At 43.9% G+C, this 21,767-nt stretch overlaps 1 protein-coding gene and 1 non-coding gene across 3 annotated transcripts in view; one reads left to right on the top strand and one right to left on the bottom strand.

Moving 5' to 3' along the window:
* SLC9A9 (solute carrier family 9 member A9) overlaps positions 1-21,767 on the top strand; it is a 652,914-nt gene that overhangs the window by 599,334 nt on the left and 31,813 nt on the right. The window lies entirely within an intron of this gene.
* On the bottom strand, positions 16,435-16,507 carry TRNAM-CAU (transfer RNA methionine (anticodon CAU)). The gene has a single exon. It is a non-coding gene; the product is annotated as a tRNA-Met (tRNA).

Below are 21,767 nucleotides of genomic sequence, written 5' to 3' on the forward strand. Positions count from 1 at the left end.
GTTTTTCCTAGATGTACCCAAATTATCAAAACCTGGGCCACCAATATTGATTTTTGGCTCTCGGTAGTGTTTCACTGTCTTTTGGGTTCACTGAGCCATCCTTCCCTTTATTGCTAAGAATAAACCTTCCTAAGAGAGAGGACTTTCCAGGTGGTCCATCTTTCTGCCAATGCCAGGGACGATGGGTTCAATCCTGGTAGCACCCTAGAGCCTGTGCTCTGCAACAAGAAAAGCCACCAAAATGGCCCATGCACTGCAACAAAGACCCAGCACAGCCAAAGACAGATCAGTAAAATCTGCAAGAAGAGAGAGAGGCCAGGGCAGGTAAGAGTCCTAGCCACTCTAGACAAGGCAGTTGACCAAGGGCCAATTAAGTCACAAGAGACTTGCTTTTAAAGAAAAGACCCCATCTCCCCCTGACCATTTTGGGTAGGTAAGGAGCCAGTTTTTACCCTGGCTGAGCTGGACAGGAAAAGTTCTCTGGAAACCAAGCGGTTTGCACAGAGAGCTTTTACAACCTAGGGCAACTCCACCTTTCTGGTTGCCCATTTCCTGATCACTAAAATAAGATGCCTACGGACAGCTGAAATCCTCCCCAAATAAAAATCCAGTTTGACTGTGGGACATTCTTAGCCTGAAGGATTTTAAGCCTAGAATATTTTTCTAGAACTTAAATCTTCTTCCGATTATTTATTCATGAAAATTATGACCACCTGTACTTATTTGTATTTACAGAATCACATGAGCCCGTGAGACAAATTCTTATGGATACACCAATTCTCATCACTGCCTTCTCCTGCACACACAGGAGTTGCCCCCTAGGTTTCCTTCTCTCTCTAGTGGTCCCCAACGTTTTTTGGCATCATGGACCAGTTTTGCAGAAGATAATTTTTCCATGGATTGGCGGGAAGGGATGGTTTCCAGATGATTCAAGCATTTTTCATTTATTGTGCACTTAATTCCTATTAGCACTTCCCAGGTGGTGCTGGTGGTAACGTACATGCCTAGCAATGCAGGAGATATAAGAGATGTGGGTTCAATCCCTGGGTGGGGAAGATCCTCTGGAGAAGGGAATGGCAACCCACTCTGGGATTCTTGCCTGGGAAATCCCATGGACACAGGAACCTGGCAAGCTACAGTCCATGGGGTCACAAAGAGGAGGACATAACTGAAGCAATTGAGCACACTTAGCTTTATTTCTCTTATTATAACATCAGCTCCCCCTCAGATCATCAGGCATTAGATGCCGGAGGTTGGGGACCCCTGAGAATGTTCCATCGACCTAAACAGCCATACCTACCCTTGCAACCCTATAATTTCTACAGCTAGGAAGCATCACTGTGTTAGGATGGGGGCAGGAAGCCGAAAGCATCCATTTTTGAAATTGGTGCCAGCCTAGATTCTAAATTGGGATTTGTTTTAAGTGCAAGACATTCTGGGTTTGTTTTGTAAAGGCCACCCCACCCCCACACTTCACTACAAGATTCTCAGCCCTCATGTTGGCCTGATACCAGCTGAAAATTTCATAGCAGCCCCAGATTTCTGTGACTTTCTTCTAGAAAGGAGATCACTACACAGCCTATGGAAAAGGAAGACAGTGTTCCCCGGGAAGTGCTCTTAGTTTACAAACCTCATTCGCAGGCTGAGTCAAACTGGTTGGCAAATCACAGTTGCTTAGAATATGAGCCTCTAGGCTTCCTTTCTAAGGTGCTTGAAAATGGAGAGAAGGGGCTACTGCCCTAAATCTCAGTGAATGTTGAGAGCTGTGCGAAAAACCCTTTCCCGTTGACTCAGAAGCATCTGTCAGTTCAGGGCATCTGCAGCAACAGAGGGGCAGATTAAACAAAAAGTTAAAAAATTAGTCTTCAATCCCCCTGAAACAATACATGTTTGATCAGGCCAGTTTGATGTTAGATCACATGAACCAGTTCATGTGAAAAGCACAACCTTAAATTTTAAAAGATATCACTCAAAAAATAAGCTGGATCCTTTGTCCAGCCAGGGCTCTCTCCATGAAAGGACCAGCATGAATAAGGGCAGGCATGATATTAGGGAGTAAGATTTCCAGAGACACAGAGAGGTATTTTTTGTCTCAAACTCTCACCCCTGGGAAAAGTTTAAAAATTTCCAACTACCAGGCACATGACCAGATGCCCCATGGTGAGGTCTGGTGGAAATTCACATGGACCAGACTCAGGGAATGGCTGAGAACATTCCTTCCTTCTTTCCAACTTTTCTTTTAGGGGGATGATTAGATATCCCCCAAAGACCAGTTGAGATAGAGGGAAACAAATGGTTAAGAAGATGTGCTTTTAAAGGAACATCTGTTTATTCACCCTGGAGTGCAGAAACATGAGAAGGAAGGGTCTGGGAATCCTATGCTCAAATAGGGAAAGAGGAAACCGTCTTCCTTACTAAATAGAAATGACTGGAGAAACCGTGAAGCTAAGCCTGCATCAGGTGTCCTGGGTTGGAGAAATGGGAACATACTTGAAAAAAATCATACAGTGAAGTCTGGAGGAAAATTTACCTTTTTTTTTTTTTAGCTTTTCTACTCTTTTGTTTTTATGAGAACTTTTTCAGAAAAGAATTATTGCAGGAATTTCCCTGGCAATGCAGTGGTTGAAACATCCCCTTCCAGTGCAGGGGATATAGGTTCAAGCCCTGATTAGGGAGCTGGGATCCCATCTGCCCCATGGCCAATAAATCAGAACGTAAACAGTATGGACCTAGAGTCTGTCATCCAGAGTGAAGTAAGTCAGAAAGAGAAAAATAGATACCACACTATTAATGCATATATATGGCATCTAGAAAAATGGTACAGATGAACCTATTTACAATGCAGGAACATAGATGTAGAAATAGACAGGTGAACATGGGCATGGAGGGTGTGATGAATCGAGAGAGTGGCATTGCCATAGCCACACTACCGTGTGTAAAATAGACAGCTAGTGGGAAGCTGCTGTGCAACCCAGGGAGCTCAGCTTGGAGCTCTGTGCTGACCTAGAGGGGTGGGATGTGAGGGAAGCTCAAGAGGCAGGGAATGTATGTCTATAGATGGCTGAATTCATTCTTGTACAGCAGAAACTAACACTAACATTGTAAAGCAAGTATACTTTAAAATATTAATAAATGAAAAAAAGTTAAAAAAAACAATATTGCAACAAGTTAAATACTTGTTGAGCTTGTAACTTCTTATAACAACTTGTAACTTCTTATAACAACTTGCCTGTTACAACAATATTGAAACAAGAAGCAATATTGTAAAAAGTGCAATGAAAACTTTAAAAATGGTCCACATTTAAAAAAAAAATCTTTTGAAAACAAGAATCATTGCAAAGTATGATTATAAAGATGTCTTCTGGTGTGTCCTTAGTCAGGAGAGAAACAGTCTCATCATCTGGAGGAGCAGGGCCCTGTTCCTAACCTCCTCCCTCTCGTTCTACGGCTCCTGGCGAGGCAGCCAGCCAGCCCAAGCCTCAGACTGCTCACATGGAAGATGGGTTGACCTTTGAATTAGAGGATCTTTAGAAATCAGCTCAGAACCCTTGATTTATGTATTCAGGGTTGGGAAGAGAGATTTGTTAATTTGAAAGAAGCTTGAAGGCCAGATAGAATCTCAGCAAACCCAGAGAGGGAGAAAGTTCTTTCAAAAGAACACTAAGACCCTGTATATATAAATGTCATGGAGTTGGTCAAAACAGATTTAGAGCTGGTAAGCCCTTTAGAGATTTTCTGAAATCCCCATGTTTTATAGAGGGAAAAATCTGAGCCTAGAAAAACTGAAGTGACTTTCAAAAAAATCACCAAATTTACATTATGTCAAGGTAAGAAATCAGGACTCTGTTCTGAAAAGGACTGAGCAAGCCAGGGGGAGCCCAGGTCAGACACCAGAAATGATCACCCACACCTTCTGGACATCTTCCCTGGGCCAAGCACCATGCTCAGTCCTGTCAACGCCTTGGGTCATTAAGTCCCCTCAAGTCTGGATGGTGTTATCTATAACCAGCACCAGCTTCATGGGCTTGAGGTCAGGGGCATTGCAAAAAGAGCCCCCTCTCCCACCAATTCAGAAGGGCCCTGTGCTATGCAGTAGCATCTTGAATTTCTTAAGAAGTTTTGAATAAGGGACCCCACATTTTCATTTCATGCTGAGCCCCACATGCTGGCCTTCGTTATCTCCATGTTATGGATGTACCAACAGAGACTTAGAGAAATTAAATGGCTTACTTTTGGTCCTGGTCATTTATGAAGATGGGGGCACAAACAGAGTCAGCAGGCAGTGTGAAGGTGACCAAAAGGACTGGCTACGTGGATGCTGTGCTTTCAAAGTCCCTTTGGGATTTCCCTTCCTCTGCTGGCTCAGAGCTCTCTGTGCTCTGAGGAGGGTGACCAACAATTCCAGATTGCACTATGACTGCAGGGGGTTCCCAAGACATGGGACTTTCAGTGCTAAAATCAGGAAAGTCCAGGGCAAACCAGGATGACTTGGTTATCCTACTGTCCAGTTGCTGGCTTGGGGCTCTGGAGGCTTCCCAGACTTTGTCTCTTGTGCCATGTCCTACGCCCACTGACCCACACATATCTCCTCTAACGCAGGCTAATCCAGAGCATAGGCTGGAGACCATAACCCGAGCAGAGATAGGCAGCCAACCGGCTGCCGTTATGAGACAGGGGACCAGGCAAGCGAGTCCAGAGAGACCAGTCTGTTTGGGAACAATCAGGCCTCAATCAATATTCAGAGACCCAAGCCAAGCTAAGGCCAGTATGGGTGCAGACAGTCAAGACAAGAAGGCAACAAGCTGGAGCCAAGCCCCAAGGCACAGTCTTAGGGGATCTTCAGTTTACTCACTCTGTGACATTGGGGAAATCACTTACTTTGCTGAACCTAACTCTCCTTATTTGAAAAACAGGAGACTCATTACTAACTTCATCAGGTCATTGTCAAGATGATTGATCTATAGATGTCTATACAGATATAGATAGATAGATGAATTGATAGATAGGTAAATAGATAGATTGATTTATACAGTATGCATTTAAGTATGGTCACCCTGAAAGTCTCAACTTAGACTTATTTAATTCCATAAATGGGCTTCCCAGGTGGTTCTGAGGCAAAGACTCCACCTGCCAATACAAGAGATGCGGGTTGATCCCTGGGTTGGGAAGATCCCCTAAAGAAGGAAATGGCAACCCACACCAGTGTTCTTGCCTGGGAAATCCCATGGACAGAGGAACCTTGCGGGCTACAGTCCACAGAGTTGCAAAAGAGCTGGATACAACTTAGCAACTAAACAACAACAACAAACAAAATATTCCCACCAAGGCTGATGTCAGGGTGGGAATGTGAGGTCACTGAATTCAGAGTTGGCTTGTGCCAAATCTGCTCTAGGGAGCCACATCAGCACTTTACTGAGCTCCCCTATAATGAAAGAACAAACCTTAACAGTGAAAGTGTTATAGAAGAGAAAGGAGAGGGGGGAATAGATCAATGTAATTTTGGACAGAGAGCAGGGAAGACCTCCTTGAAGAAGATTTCTCCTGAGACCTGGAGGACGCATAAACATGACCAGGGGAAGGAAATAGCATGTTGCCAGGCCAGGAGGAAAGAAAGGGAGGAAGCGAGGAAAGCATGTCTGAGAAAAGCTTAAGGCAGGAAAAGACAAGGCTGGAGGAACAGAAACCAGACAGGGCAGCGGCCTTGTTCACCAGGCTCCCAGGCTGGTTCCATGCTAAAGCAAGCACGGGCATAGCACTTACAGTATTTCAGAACCATCACGCAGGCTGTGTGGTCAATGTTGAAAGACAAGAGGGCAAGCAGGGAGACCAGACAGACCAGGGCAGCATCCCAGATGGAAGATGCTGGTGTCCTGATCCAGGCTTTATATATCTGTTTTAACTGGTATTTATTGAGTTTGTCCATGTACCTATTACCTGTGTGAGGTCCTGGTGATTCACCAGTGAGAACACTGCCCCAGCCTTCATGCAAGTGAGAAACTGTTTTAAAAGATATAGTAATAATGGACTCTGGAGTGTTTACTGCTTGCCAAGCATGGTACTTTATATTCTACATACATTGTTTCATTTAATTCTCAATTAATTCTAGGGAGTAGGTCTAAATACCCTCAATGCCTAATACCCTTGCTTGACTTATTAGGTCATAAACTGGAAGCAGGTGATTCATGGTGCAGGTACCTGGGTTTCTCTGGAAGGCAGATGGATGCCGACATGATGGTAGAATGGGATCAGGTTGTACAGGGAGCCAGCAAACCCCTGCTATCCTGTCCAGCACCCTGCTTCTGCTCTTCCCTACAGCCACCCCGAGGGTGCAGTAGAAGCTTCCAGGAAGAAGTACGGCTAGTGTGGGACACTAAGGAAAACAATGCCCATGTTTGTCAATGTCTCATATTAGAATGTTATGAAATTCCACTTCTATGATTTTTCAGGTCATTCACACCAAAGAAGATAAAACAAATGTTCATAATCTGATAAAACTACCGAATGTACTACAAAGGAGGTTTTGTTGGACTATTTCGCTCATTTGCAAGTAACTATGGCTCTGACAAATAGCAAACATTCTTCTCCACCACTTGACAGCTGAGAAATTGAGACAAGCCAGGAAAGAAGCTGAGGAGATGATTCTATGACTTGAGCTGTGTTTTTCGCCAAGCCACTTCTGATCAAAAATATATTTCTTTTATCTTCAGTCATTTCTTTTTGATGGGGTGATGAGCAGTTAGTTTGAATCAAGGGGCTTAAATAGAATTGAGCTTTATTGACCAGACCCATCAAATCCACCAAAAGATTTCCTTGAGACCACTCCACTCTGCAGTAGTCGTATTTTCATTGGCAGCCTCTTCCTTAGACTTTCTCTTCCTATCAGTTCACTCTCCCCCAGCATCCCTGTCATAACAAGAGCAGAATCCAAATAATCATGAACTTTTGTGAAAACAACAAAACCGCTTTCAGGACCTTGAGGTCAGATAGACCTGGTGTTATTTCTTTTCTCCAATACTTATGAGCTGTGTGACTTTGGGAAATATACTTAATGTCTCCGAACCTGTTTCCCAACTGTAAAAATCATTAATATGATTGTCAAGCATAAATGAGGTAAAGAATGTAAAGTTCTTAGCACTCAGCATATCTATTGCTATTACCATCACTGTCAGGAGCCACTGCTGTGTAACAAAATAATTGTGATTCAGTGAGAGGTTTAGAAGATGAGACAGGGGTCACCCGCTAAAACAGGGTGAGAAGCAATAGAAGAAATGCCTGATGGAGTTTCTCAAAAAAATCGGCCTCAACTCTCCCTTTCCCTGAAGAAAGCAATGGCACCCCACTCCAGTACTCTTGCCTGGAGAATCCCATGGACGGAGGAGCCTGGTGGGCTACAGTCCATGGGGTCACTAGGAGTTGGACATGACTGAGCGACTTCACTTTCACTTTTCTCTTTCATGCATTGGAGAAGGAAATGGCAACCCACTCCAGTGTTCTTGCCTGGAGAATCCCAGGGACGGAGGAGCCTGGTGGGCTGCCGTCTATGGGGTCACACAGAGTCGGACAAGACTGACGCGACTTAGCAGCAGCAGCAGCAACAGCAGCTCCCTTTCCCAGTCTATCCAAATGACCCATATCAGTTGGCATTAGGATTCTTGAGCAGATATTGATATAAAAACTGTGATTGCCTTTTCACTTCCTGAGCAAAGGAAAATTTTTTTCTCAATACCCAAAATCTAATTTTGACATCATGTCCAAGATCAAATATCAAAATATAAAATATTCTTCAAAGTTGTGATCCACAGACCCAGATCAACTAGTCAGCCCTGACTTAGAGCTGAGTGGCCACCAGCAGGAGGAGCTAGAATGCCAGTGTGTGTGTTTCTCTGTGTGTGTGTGTGTGTGTGTGTTTCTGTGTGTGTGTGTGTGTGTGTGTGTGTGTGTGTGTGTGTGTAGGAGAGTTGGCAATTCTCTTCACTGAGCTTGCAAATAGTCAACCCTTAGAAAAAAATCTGTATGAAAAAAAAAAAAGGAATTTATGTCACTGGACTGAAATTTTAATAGGAATACTTGAGAAGAAAGGGAAAGATGTTAAACCAAACTTTTAAAAAAAATACTGATAGGAGATGGATTTTGTATGTCTGAGGAAACATTCTGAGAAGTCATTATTGTTCACATTATCTTTATTGAGAGAAATCTCAGAAAGACTCCGTCTTATCAGCAGTGATAATGCTAATTTATTGGCTTCTCTGAAGATAGACCTTGGATGTCTCATTCATGAGTCAGCCTTGGCTGGACTCTTATCAAGTCCATCAACTTGAAACCAAGTTTTTGACTGAGGCCTGAATGCCACCAACATGAAGCATAAACATCCCCTCTAATCCCAAAATGCCTCTGTTGTAGAACTCCAGATGACTAAGAGACTTTGGGTTCCTCTCTTGGTTTCATATCTTAGACACAGGATGCAGTTTTTCACTGCTGGGGAGAAATATAGGCATTTCCCAGGCACAGCCATTAAGGTAGGTGTTTCCTGGATGGCTCAGCCACCAGTTATTCAGAAGATTAACCCCAGAAAGTGGATTTTCAAGGCTCTTTCTCATCTCTTTCCTCCCTGAGGCCATCTCTCTGTTTGGTTGAAATCTCACCTGTGTACAGAAGACAGGAAAAGGAGAAAAATGTTGAAGAAATTCCATTTTCTTCTCATAAGCAGACCTGGAATGAAGTTATGTTGAAGTCCCAGACCCAAACCAGTGGCTACACCATCCAATGGCCACTAAGAGCTGACTGTCTTAGTTGCTGTCTTCCCACGGAAATCTAAGCTATCACTGAGTCCTCGTCCCCTCCCCCTGGTTTCCCTGTTGCCCTCTTTTCAGCTGACAATATAAATATTTTCTGGAAATCAGTGCCAATAAATGCCCAATGGAACATTTTTTGGTTTAGCCTCCTAAAGGCTAACCTGGTATAAATAAAGTCCTTCTGTTAAGAAATGAAGCAACTGGTTTTTTAAAAGTACCAGTTTAGGGGCCAAAGGGGCATTCTCTGAACTGACCTGAGCCCAGTCCTTTGCAGCTGTAGAGGGAGGTGAAGAGGCCTAGCCAGTTCTGCAAGGAAAACCTCACAGGTCACTGAAGCCTGGGGTCTAGGTGAAAAGACCGAGGTGTAAGCACAACAAAATGGAATCAAGTTACGGTTCTGTCATTAACTATGTGACATGGAGCAGGTCATTTATAAATACCCCTCTGAGGCTGAGTTTGTTCATATATATATATATATATATATATATATATATTTTTTTTTTTTTTTAATTCACATGTCATTCCTGCTTCACACCGGACATTATTTCCTGTAAGGTGACATCTGCCTCTGAGCCTGGCATTCAGCTTCCTTCGTGACCTGGTTCTTCCCACCTGTTCTAACCTCATCTCCACTGCTTGGTCCCCTGTTCGCTGCCTTCACACAAAGGCTCTAGCAATACTGAAAATCAGTTTCCCACCTCTGCTCCTCTGCACACGCTATGCCTGCCCCTAAGCAGTTCTCTCCCTTCCTTCCACCCACCTTCCCCCACTAAAACCATCTGGAAGAGGGAAAATTGTTCATCTTTGAAAACTCAGCTCAAATATCACTTTTTATGAGCAGGTCTCCCCAGACACCTCTGTACACACACCCCTCTCTTCACCACACACACACACACACACACAGCCTCCTCCTGGAATCTCTGACTCTGTGACACGCGTCTTGTTTTATCCCACCAACACTTTTCTTCAGCTCATCTGCCCAAGACCTCAAAGGCCCCTTTTTCCAACATGCACAGAGGCTGCCGATAGGCTGGCAGTGGCCCTGGAGGGTCCCTGGGGACAGGAAGGCGGCTTCAGAGTCTGTGTGTCACACCAACCGGAAGTGTCTGGAAGTCAGAGGGGAAATGCCTGGGGATGCAGCGGAGGCTCTGAGGGGAGGGGCAGGATGCTGTGGCTGGAAAGGGAGGCCTAGGAGAGGCTGCCACGGATTGGCCCAGGGGTTAGTAGGGACTGTCAAGGGCTTAACTGGAGGTGGATTTGTAAGGTGGGAGGGGCTGGACTCTCTCAAGAAGGATAATTGAAAACAAAGAGGATTATGTAATTTGAAAATATCCGATTCCAGAAAATGTACTGAATGCTGACAGTGGCCCACTTCACTCGCACTGGTGTGACTTTTCCCTCCAGTCCTGCCCCAGTCAGACTGTGTCTGTCCTCAGGGAGGGGACCAACTGTCCTAGCTCGTGGGAGGGTCTGTCCTCCCGAAGGCTCTCCCACTCCCCCACCTCCTTCTTCCTACTCTTACTCCCTTCCTCTGTCTTCAACTTCCTTCAGTCTCTAGTCAGTCATACTTTTATTTCTTTCTCTCTGGACGTTTCCTCCCTTTTCTCTGTTTCAGCCACCCCGCCCCACCCCCACCTCATCCCCTTGTCCCACATAAACCTCACGCAGGCCTCCTGGCCTGTTCTGCATCTCCTGATTCCCTCCAATATTTATTAGCATGAATACCTTATTTTTACCTACTTTTCCCCTTCAATATAATTTCTGCTCTGTTTCCTGGAATCCTTTGGCTCTAATTTTACTTGTTTCTGCCACTTCATTCGTTAGACGGTCACTTCTTAAGCACCTACTATGCTCCCTGCAGTGTGCAGAATGCTAGGGAAACCAAGATGTATGAGCCTGTTTCATAAAGCTGAAGTACAGACAATCACCCAGAAGTGAGGGCTAGGGGACCAAGTAGGCCTTTGGAACATTGTGGGACGTTTCCACTGGGGAGGTGGAGAAAAAGCCTGACCCTGCCAAGCCTGCAAAACCACAGCTTTTAAAAAACTGCTTCCACCCTCTTGCTGACTTCTCCGAGCCTCTGGGGTGTATTAAGCCTAAATTTTGTATGAATAGAACAGGAAGCAATTGGTACCCTTATGAGAGAGAGATAGAAAACTATTGTTTAAATGTGACAGGTTTTCACAACTCACTAAGTATGTATTTTGCACAAATGGAGTCAGCAAATCAGAACAATTTAGGAGAAGTGCGTGCGAGTGTTTGTGAAGGCGCAGCGGACCATATACCAGTCCTGTGGTCACTTTGTAGGATTAGCCAGGTTTCAAAAATGAGAAAATATGGAAACATAAACAGAAAAAGATTTTCCAAGGTTGCACTGAAGGTGGTGATGGAGGGAATTAGGAACTGAATACTCTCCTGAGTCTATTTGTGAGCTACTGTACAAATATAGCTTCCTGAATACAGATGTTAAACAGGTTTTTGCCTTTAAAATAAGAGTAAAAAAGATTCTTATTTTGGCCATGTTTCAGCACAGATCTCCTAGGGAAAAGGGGGTCCATTTGAAGGGAAATTAATTGCTTTAAGCTCCTGGAATATGAATCAAATGCAGCTTCTCCCTTTGTCTTACTAAAGAGTGCTGTGAACCTTAGAGAGTGGTTCTCAAACCTGACGGCCCATTAAAATACCTGGGAGTTTTGAAAACCTTAGGCTCAGGGCTCACCCTGGACCAAGTCAGAATCTCTGGGAGTGACACCCAAGCATCACTATTTTTTAAAGACTCTCCACGATGGAGCCAAATTTAAGCACCAGTGCTGTTGACACTGTACACATTGGGATGAGCCGAAACTTCAACTAGGACTGATATTTTTATCCCACCCCTAGAGAGCAGAATTTAATTGGTTTGGAGTATGGTCTGGGCTTAGAGGTCGCCAAATGATTCCAATGTGCAGCTGAGTTCAAAGCCAACTGCTGAGGAGACTTGCCACACAAAGCGTAAGTCCCTGGACCAGGAGTGCGGTCCACGTGTGCTGCTTAGAAATGCAAGTTCTCAGGCTCTACCCTGGACCTATTGAGTCTGAATCTGCATTTTAATAACAGTCCACAGTGATATGGATGCACATTTGAGTTTGATAAGCATTGTTTTACAGCAATGCCCCTGATAAAAAATTTTTTTTAATTACAAGGTAAAAAAGTTTTTACATTTCTAAACAGTGAAGGTTTGCTTCCTTCTTCTAATAAGGTCCAGAATAGACACAAGAATGAACTGCAAAATTTGAGAAATGGAAATAATAATAGATAGTGATAAGAATGATACCTAATGTTTATTAGCATTCACTCTATGCTAGGTACTTTGCATGCCAGGCCCTCTACAGGTACTACTGTGTTTGATATTTACCACAAACCAATGATATACATGGGCTTCCCAGGCAGCACTAGTGGTAACAAACCCACCTGCCAATGCAGGAGACATAAGAGACGAGGGTTCAATCCCTGGGTTGGGAAGATCTCTGGAGGAGGGCATGGTAACCCACTCCAGTATTCTTGACTGGAGAATCCCATGGACAGAGGAGCCTGGCAGGCTACAGTCTATAGGGTCACAAAGAGTCGGACATGGCCGAAGAGACTTAGCACACACGCATGATATCGATACAAGCCTTGTGCCCATTTCACAGCTGACCAAACTGAGGCTCAGACCCAGGTGAATAGCTGCAAGACTACACAGATCAACAGATAGAGGACTTACCCTAGGATTTCCATAACTTGAAAGCACTTGCTCTTAACCACTTAGTCTGACTTTCCCAACCAAACACTCAGGGTAGATTACACATGTGCCAAGACAGAGATCCCCTGAGCCCTGCATCAGTCTAGCAGGGCTTGGGTTGGCCACTCACTACAGAAAAAATTGTTAGGAAGCTCTGGTCTAAATTATGCTTTTTCCAAATTATACTTTTGCCCTGTTGTACAGAGTGGAAGCCCTGTCTCCTAGGGTTTAAGTGACTTGCCTAAAGCCAGGATGGGTCCAGAGCCATGGGGTCCCAATTGCCTGTAAGACTTCCCTGGTGGTTCAGAGAGTAAAGCGTCTGTCTGTGATGAGGGAGACCTGGGTTCTATCCCTGGGTCAGGAAGATTCCCTGGAGAAGGAAATGGCAACCCACTTCAGTACTCTTGCCTGGAAAATCCCATGGATGGAGGGCTTGGTGTAAGCTACTGTCCATGGGGTCGTAAAGAGTCGGGCACGACTGAGCGACTTCACTTTCATTTTCACTCCTCCCACTAAGCAGCATTTCTCCAAGTATGGTCTCCAGATCAGGAGGATCAGCATCACTTGGGAACTGTGAGAAATGTAATACGTAATGTTTATTAGCATTAGCAGGACCCACAAGCCCTCCAGGCCATCCTGATGTTTGCCCCTTTAAGCACCAGCATGCTAAGCAAGCGGCCCCAGTGGCCCTGCCAGTGTGATTCCTCACAACTCCTGTGCTTGAGCCTCTGCTACAGGCTGCAGCTTCTCCACAAAATACAGATGTCTTAAGGGGCTTAGCTTGGAACTAAGCTGAAATTTACATGCTGATTTAATCTTCTTAGGGCCTTCTTTACCTCTCAGGAAAGAATCATAATGCTCTAGAAAAGAGAAAGAAAATAATGGATAACAGATAAAATATTAAGCACTCTTTCCATGCCTTCAGCTCACTTTCTTCTAGGGCAGCAAACATGTGGGTGTCAGAAAAGGAAAGAAGAACTGCCATTTCCTGACCACCTCGTATATGCCAGATATCAGGCACCCAGTGATACAGCATATATACCCTGCTCATCTCTCATGTCAGTAACAGAGTGATCTCTGTCTGAGAAATAGAGAAACTGAGGTTCAGAGACTTGAAGTAACTTGCCTAAAACCAAAGTGGTGATGGTAGCCCCAGGGTTTTTCTGGCAGCCTGTATTTTATGTTCCTTACTTTCCAGCAGGAGAGGTAAAGAGCTTAGGGCACACTCACTATCTGGAATGACTGGATTTCAGAATTCTCAGAGCAAACTCCCAAAACAGATCCGCCTACTCAGAGCCCCGGGATGCCTCGCTCAACAACCCTCTTCTGGGTTCTGTGTTCTTGCTGCACCGTGGAAGCTGCTCTCAAAGCATAAGAATAGATCAGCCACAAACGGTGAAATAATTCAGCTGCGCCTGAGCACCCTAAAAACTTAGAAAGCTATTCTTAACTGGCAGTGTCTGTTTCAAGGCAGCAGGCCCTGCGTTGCCAATGCCCTGCTAAGCAGCCTGAGCTTCACCCTTCAGAAGACCAAGGAACTTCTTTGCCACACCTAGAACTTGGGAAATGAACTCCCAAGAGAAAAGAACACGTGAAGATCTTGCTAGCGAGCAGGTCTTCCCCACATCCCAGTAGGAGCTGGTGTTCATGCCATTAAGTGCAACAGGCTCGGAACTATGAGCCAACATTGTTAGTTGCTCACTCATGTCTGTTTCTTTGCAACCCCATGGACTGTAGCCCACCAGGCTCTTCTCTCCATGTGGTTTCTCCAGGCAAAAATACTGGAGTGGGTTACCATTCCCTTCTCCAAGGGATCTTCCTAATCCAGGGATTGAACCCAGGACTCCTTCATTGTTTACCGTCTGAGCCACCAGGAAAGCCCAATGATCCAACAAGTGAGACAAAAAGGAAATTGGCTGATTCAAGCACAGAATGAGGTGGACACCTGGTTAAAGGTTAACATTGGTTTGTGGATCCAGACTTCATTTGGGCTTGCCTGGTGGCCCTAGTAAAAAAGAATCCATCTGCCAATGCAGGTAGACATAGAGACTTGGGTACAATCCCTGGGTCAGGAAGATCCCAGGAGAAGGGCATGGCAATCCCCTCCAGTATTCTTGCCTGGAGGATCCCATGAACAGAGAAGCCTGGCAGGCTCAGTCAGTAGGGTCTCAAAGAGTCAGACATGACTGAAGTGAGCATGCATGCAAGCACAAACTTCCTTCATTGTTTGCCCCAGCACCTGCCCAGCACAACTTCAAAACACTCTCCTCCCAAGCACCAGGTTCATCCACAGGTTAGACACGCAATGGGTAACCTGAACCCCAAGATGTGGGAAGCCCTTCCAGCACTTGGTCCAAATAGATCAATTCTTTGGAGAATTCAGCAGGCAAAACAAAAATTTCAACTCAACCTTTCTCATTCACGCAAGAAGAAAGCAATTTTCCACTCTGAGTAATTTTATTTTTGAATTACACACTTTTGCCAAAATGCAGGTCAGTTATTTCTGTAAGGGCCTCCATGGGCCATTTCCCTCTTGTTTGAGGTTAAGTTAGGGACTCTTTGAAAACCTGCATGCAGCCCAAGGGTTGCTGCTGCTGCTGCTAAGTCACTTCAGTCGTGTCCGACTCTGTGCGACCCCATAGACAGGGGCCCACTGTCTCTGGGATTCTCCAGGCAAGAACGCTGGAGTGGGTTGCCATTTCCTTTTCCAATGCATGAAAGTGAAAAGCGAAAGTGAAGTCGCTCAGTCGTGCCCGACTCTTAGCGACCCTATGGACTGCAGCCTACCAGGCTCCTCCGTCCATGGGATTTTCCAGGCAAGGGTACTGGAGTGGGGTGCCATTGCCTTCTCCGAGCCCAAGGGTTAGAACTCCAGTGTTTTTGCCTGGAGAATCCACATGGAGAGAAGAGCCTGGTGGGCTACAGTCCATGGGGTTGCAAAGAAACAGACATGAGTGAGCAGCTGACAATGTTGGGTCATAGTTCCAAGCCTGTTGCACTTAATGGCATGAACACCAGCTCCTACTGGGATGTGGGGAAGACCTGCTCGCTAGCAAGATCTTCACGTGTTCCTTTCTCTTGGGAGTTCATGTCCACTCACTTGTCAGTACTGGACTCCAAGTTCCACTTCGTATTGTCCTTTCCAGGTAGGTACACCGCCACCAAGGCTGACTCTCCAGCTGAAGTCAAGAAAAGGTTATTCAGACATGATGGGCAATACCATATTATCAACAACTGTAGGTCCTTGAAACAGGAGTGATGATAGAAAGATCCACAATGGTAGCCACATGCCAGAAACTGGAGGGGCTTCATTTCTCAACGGGCAAAGAAGGGCTGCCGTGAGCAAGTGTGGGGGGAGGCAGGAGCTTTTGCATGTTTTGATCAATTGTTCCATTTCATATTATGAAAAGATGTTGTTGTGTAATTACAGAAATGCTGGAAATGGTCTGAAGCAAAATTAAAAATCTACTTGAATAGAAGAGAACAAAAGTGGCCTAGGAAAGTGTGATTTGAAAGGTTAGCTAAACGATGGATATGAGAGGCTGTTGGTACATTGTCAGTTTTAGCATCATCTACAGACTGTTGAGGGGGCAAAATTTTTTAAAGATGTCTTAGAGTCAGTTACATTTACTGAGCATAATCGCATGAACTGTTTAACTTCCCCCAAATCATTTATCATTCCCACGTAACAGGTGAGGAATCTGAGACTCTGAGTGGTTAATGGGTTAGCCTGAGGTCGTAGAACGGAATAGTGGCATGGTAGACTTTTTTAAAAATATTTATTTACTTATTTGGCTACACCAGGTCTTAATTGCAACATGTGGGATCTTCAGTCTTCATTGCAGCATACAGGATTTTTTAGTTGTAGCATGTGGGATCTAGTTCCCTGACCAGGGCTTGAACAGGGGCCCTCTGCATTATGAGTGCAGAGTCTTAGCCACTGGACCACCAGGGAAGTCCCAGCCTGGCAGATTCTTAAATGCAAGTCTCTCTTCTTTTCGCTTCTATTGCTTTCTGTATCAGGACACCCACCTTAAAGTGCCTGCAGGGACAAGGCGGGCTGGACAAATAAAAGGAGCTACCAGATTGGAGGGGAATAAAAGAAATAAAAACAACTGATACAGGGTCAGGGAGACATTAGGAATTGGTGAGGACTACAGCAAAGTGGAAAATAACAGGCAACACCTAAAGTGAACAGCTGGTACTCAGAACCATCTGTCAGCTTGCAGGAGAGCAGATCCAATTGCCAGATCTGCTGATTGTTCAGATTGTTATATAGGGTTTCCTGTTAGTTTTTGTTTTAATGTTAGTGCAAAAAATAAACCTTAAACGTCAGATGTTTACCTATTCCATCAACAGGCAAAACAAAACCTAGCTGCAAACTAATTTTGGTTCATGGACTTCCAGAGGTAACTGGCTTTTTCTTGACCAATAACAAATAATTAAATTTTATCACAGATAGGACTTCAATCAATGATCTTCTGATCAGCTTTTCTGTCTTGTACATGAAAATTTTTCCAATAAGTGATAAAGACTTATTGAAATTATAAATATTAATGCCCATGATAGTGTTGCTTTTGACATAGCTCTATTTCCTACATGGGGTATGCATAGAAAAATCATGTTGTCCAATCAATGTTAGCATCCCAACAGGAGTGGGACCTTAAAGCAAGTAACTCAGTCTTTCTGAGTATTCAGTTTCTTCAGCTGCAAAATAGAGACACTGGCATGTGAATTACAAAATCGAAATGAGATTTAAATAAGGCAACTATTAGAAGTTATAGTACTCAAAGCCTATCAGAAAGAGTGTGGGCAAGGCCCTAGGAAAGATATAACCATTTGAATGCAGAGTTCCAAAGACTAGCGCAGAGAGCAAAGAAAGCCTTCCTCAGTGATCAATGCAAAGAAATAGAGGAAAACAACAGAAAGGGAAAGACTAGAGATCTCATCAAGAAAATTAATGATACCAGGGAATATTCTATGCAGAGATGGGCACAATAAAGGACAGAAATGGTATGGACCTAACAGAAGCAGAAGATATTAAGAAGAGGTGGCAAGAATACACAGAAGAACTATACAAAAAAGATCTTCATGACCCAGATAACCACAAAGGTATGATCACTCACTTAGAGCCAGATATCCTGGAATGCAAAGTCAAGGGGGCCTTAGGAAACATCACTACAAGCAGAGCAAGTGGAGGTGATGGAATTCCAGTTGAGTTATTTCAAATCCTAAAAGATGATGCTGTTAAAGTGCTGCACTCAATATGTCAGCAAATTTGGAAAACTCAGCAGTGACCACAGGACTGGAAAAGGTCAGTTTTCATTCCTATCCCAAAGAAAAGCAATGCCAATGAATGTTCAAACTACCACACTCATCTCACACGTTAGTAAAGTAATGCTCAAAATTCTCCAAGCCAGGCTTCAACAGTACTTGAAATATGAACTTCCAGATGTTCAAGCTGGTTTTAGAAAAGGCAGAGGAGCCAGAAGTCAAATTGCCAACATCTGCTGGATCATAAAAAAAAGCAAGAGAGTTTCCAGAAAAAACATCTATTTCTGCTTTATTGACCATGCCAAAGCCTTTGTGTAGATCACAACAGACGAAAATTCTTCAGGGGATGGGAATACCAGACCACCTTACCTGTCTGCCGAGAAATCTGTATGCAGGTCAAGAAGCACAGTTAGAACTGGACATGGAACAACAGACTGGTTCCAAATAGGAAAAGGAGTACATCAAGGCTGTATATTGTCACCCCGCTTATTTAACTTACATGCAGAGTACATCATGAGAAACGCTGGGCTGGATGAATCACAAGCTGGAATCAAGATTGCCGGGAGAAATATCAATAACCTCAGGTATGCAGATGATACCACCCTTATGGCAGAAAGTGAAGAGGAACTAAAGAGCCTCTTGATGAAAGTGAAAGAGGAGAGTGAAAAAGTTGGCTTAAAACTCAGCATTCAGAAAATGAAGATCATGGAGTCAAGTTCCATCACTTCATGGGAAATAGATGAGGAAACAATGAAAACAGTGGCAGACTTTATTTTGGGGGGCTCCAAAATTACTGCAGATGGTGACTGCAGCCATGAAATTAAAAGACACTTGCTCCTTGGAAGAAAAGCTATGACCAACCTAGACAGAATTTTAAAAAGCAGAAACATTACTTTTCCAACAAAGGTCCATCTAGTCAAGACTATGGTTTTTCCAGTAGTCATGTGTGGATGTGAGAGTTTAACTTTAAAAAAGCTGTGTGCCTAAGAATTGATGCTTTTGAACTGTGGTGTTGGAGAAGATTCTTGAGAGTCCCTTGGACTGCAAGGAGATCAAACTGGTCAATCCTGAAGGAAATCAGTCCTGAATATTCACTGGAAGGACTGATGCTGAAGCTGAAACTCCTTTACTTTGGCACCTGGTGTGAGGAACTGACTCATTGGAAAAGACCCTTATGCTGGGAAAGATTGAAGGCAGGAGAAGAATGGGTCAACAGAGGATGAGATAGTTGGATAGCATCACTGACTCGATGGACATGAGTTTGAGCAAGCTCCAGGAGTTGGTGATGGACAGGGAAGCCTTCGTGCTGCAGTCCATGGGGTCACAAAGAGTCAGACATGACTGAACAACTGAACTGAACTAATTGAAGGCCCTAGGGGTTGCCACTGCCCACCCTCATCCATCTACTTTACCTCATCTGTAAATTTTCTTTTCTTTCAGCATTCGGACAACCTAGTTAGAATACAACTTACATTCTTTAAAAATTAATGTAAAATGGAAACTGGAATTTCTGCTTTTCTCTGAAGCAGGCTCCACCACTAGATTTCTGTGCTTCCTTGTCGCACACTTACTGGGTACCTTGTTTGGCAAGAGTCTTGCCTTCTTATTGGATATACTAGAAAATGCACAGTAAGGATTTGAGTCTTACTTAGTTGTTTAGTCCAGTTCCTAAGTCACATCCAACTCTTTGCAATCCCATGGACTGTAGCCCACCAGGCTTTTCTGTACACAGGGTTTCCCAGCCACAAACAGTCCAACCCATCTCCTGCAATGCAAGCAGATTCTTTACCACTGAGCCTTACCTTACTCTAGAGGAAAACCCAGATTTTTCCTTCTACAGTAGGGGAGACCCAGTTCTTTTCTGCTGCACTTCTTTCCTGGAAAGTGAAAGTTGCTCAATCATGTCCAACTCTATGACCCCCTGGACTATATAGTCCATGGAATTCTCCAGGCCAGAATACTACAGTGGGTAGCCGTTCCCTTCTCCTGGGGATCTTCCCAACCCCAGGATCAAACCCAGGTCTCTTGCTTTGCCAGTGGATTCTTTACCAGCTGAGCCACCAGGGAAGCCCTTCTTTCCTGGGAGTCCCCTTTATTACTCACACAGAGCTCTCCACTTCTGATACTTCCTGTCACCAAATGTGGAGGGAGGGTTCTCTGCAACAATGGGCAGGTCTTGGACATCAGCTGGATGTCCTACAGTTTAGCTCTGTTCTGACACTGTCGACCAGGAGATAGCCTCAGATCTCACAGGTAAGGGCTCAGTCCCACAAAACGGCTCCCCTCACCCCCCACTTCAGACGCCAACCACAAGTCCAGCTTATCCTGTGCTATGGATTGGTGGTTCCAACAGCTCTCTCCTCAGACTTTATTAACTCCCTAGAGAGACTTCCAGGGAAATACAATAAGTCCCTTAGATACAAACCTTCAAGTTGTGAACTTTCAAAGATGCAAACGTGTCCCATTAGCATCAGGTAGGAGTGAAATTGCAGCTTGCTCTCGTCTCCCATTGCTGACGATCCTTCAGCTCTACCATCTTCCGGTCAGTTTCTCTTCTTGCCTCTTCACTTGATGCCAGCCCCTGTATGCCAGCTGTTGTATGGTACTACCATACTTTTCAAGGTACTGTACTGTAAGATTAAAATGTTTTCTTTATTTTTTGTTTTTTGTATGTATTATTTGTGCAAAAAGTATTAAAAACCTATTACAGTACAGTACTATATAGCCAGCTGTGTTAGTTGAGTACCTTGGCTTACTTTGTTGGACTTAACAAACAAAATGAACTTATGACCTCACCCTTGGAATGGAACGCATTTGTATTTAGGGTACTTACTGTACTTACTTACATACCAGTTTATTAAAGGAGATTCTAAAAGATGGGGCTCCCCTGGTTGCTCAGTGGTAAAGAATCTGCCTGACAATGCAGGAGATGTGGGTCCAATCTGTAAGTCAGGAAGGGTCCCTGGAGAAGGAAATGGCAACTTGGCAACCCACTTCAGTATTCTTGCCTGAGAAATCCCATGGACAGGCAGTCCATGGGGTCTCAAAGAGTCAGACATGACTTAGGTACAAAACCACCACCAGTGCTCTCTTAGGAATTTATAAGGGACTCAGGAGCCCTATGTCAGAATCCAGGGTCAAAGACCAATATATATATATATATGTGTGTGTGTGTGTGTGTGTGTGTGTGTTTCTATTATCTCACACTTAGTATAGGTATTTGTCAGTTGAAAACAGACAGAAAACCAAAGCTCCTACCTCTTTCCCTCTTCCTGCATCAGTTGCCTAAATTCAGCACTCTCTTTTCCACTGTAAACACCAACATTTACAGGAGAGGGTAGGCAACTGGGGTTTAGTTTTCTTTAGTTTTATTTAAGGTTAAGTGAATACCACAGCAATGAAAAATCAATATTGTATTTGGTCAGATAGACATTATTAAAGCACCTAGATTAAATGGAACATAAATAATAGTCGATTGATTTTTTTAATCCAACTTTTTGTAATTCGGTTTACAAGAAACAGTTATTCACAACGCACCAAGTGCTTGACTTGGCTGAGTATATTCTACAACATTTTATATGAATTTACATTTCATTATCTCACCTTATTTGTTCTTTTTGTTTTTACAGATGTATGTAAGAAAAGAGGTTTATAATTTTTTTTTTAATCTCTGGTCCCTAATTAACTACTTGATTTTAACAAGAAATACCTCCTACCAGAATTCAGACACATTTAAAACACGGACTTGTGCTCAAAGATAGGATTCTTCAGTATTAGCAAATTTTGCAGGAATCATATTTTAAAACCTGATCATGGATATTAAACCACCTTCTGATCTTGAGACTACCCAATTCTCGAGTATCACATTATTCAGGAATTTCCAATTCCAGACCAAAGAAGATATCAGATAAGCTCCTGTGATTGACAGTAACATACTAAAA

Source organism: Ovis aries, chromosome 1 (genome assembly GCF_016772045.2).
Source record: "Ovis aries strain OAR_USU_Benz2616 breed Rambouillet chromosome 1, ARS-UI_Ramb_v3.0, whole genome shotgun sequence".
Lineage (NCBI taxonomy): Eukaryota > Metazoa > Chordata > Mammalia > Artiodactyla > Bovidae > Ovis > Ovis aries.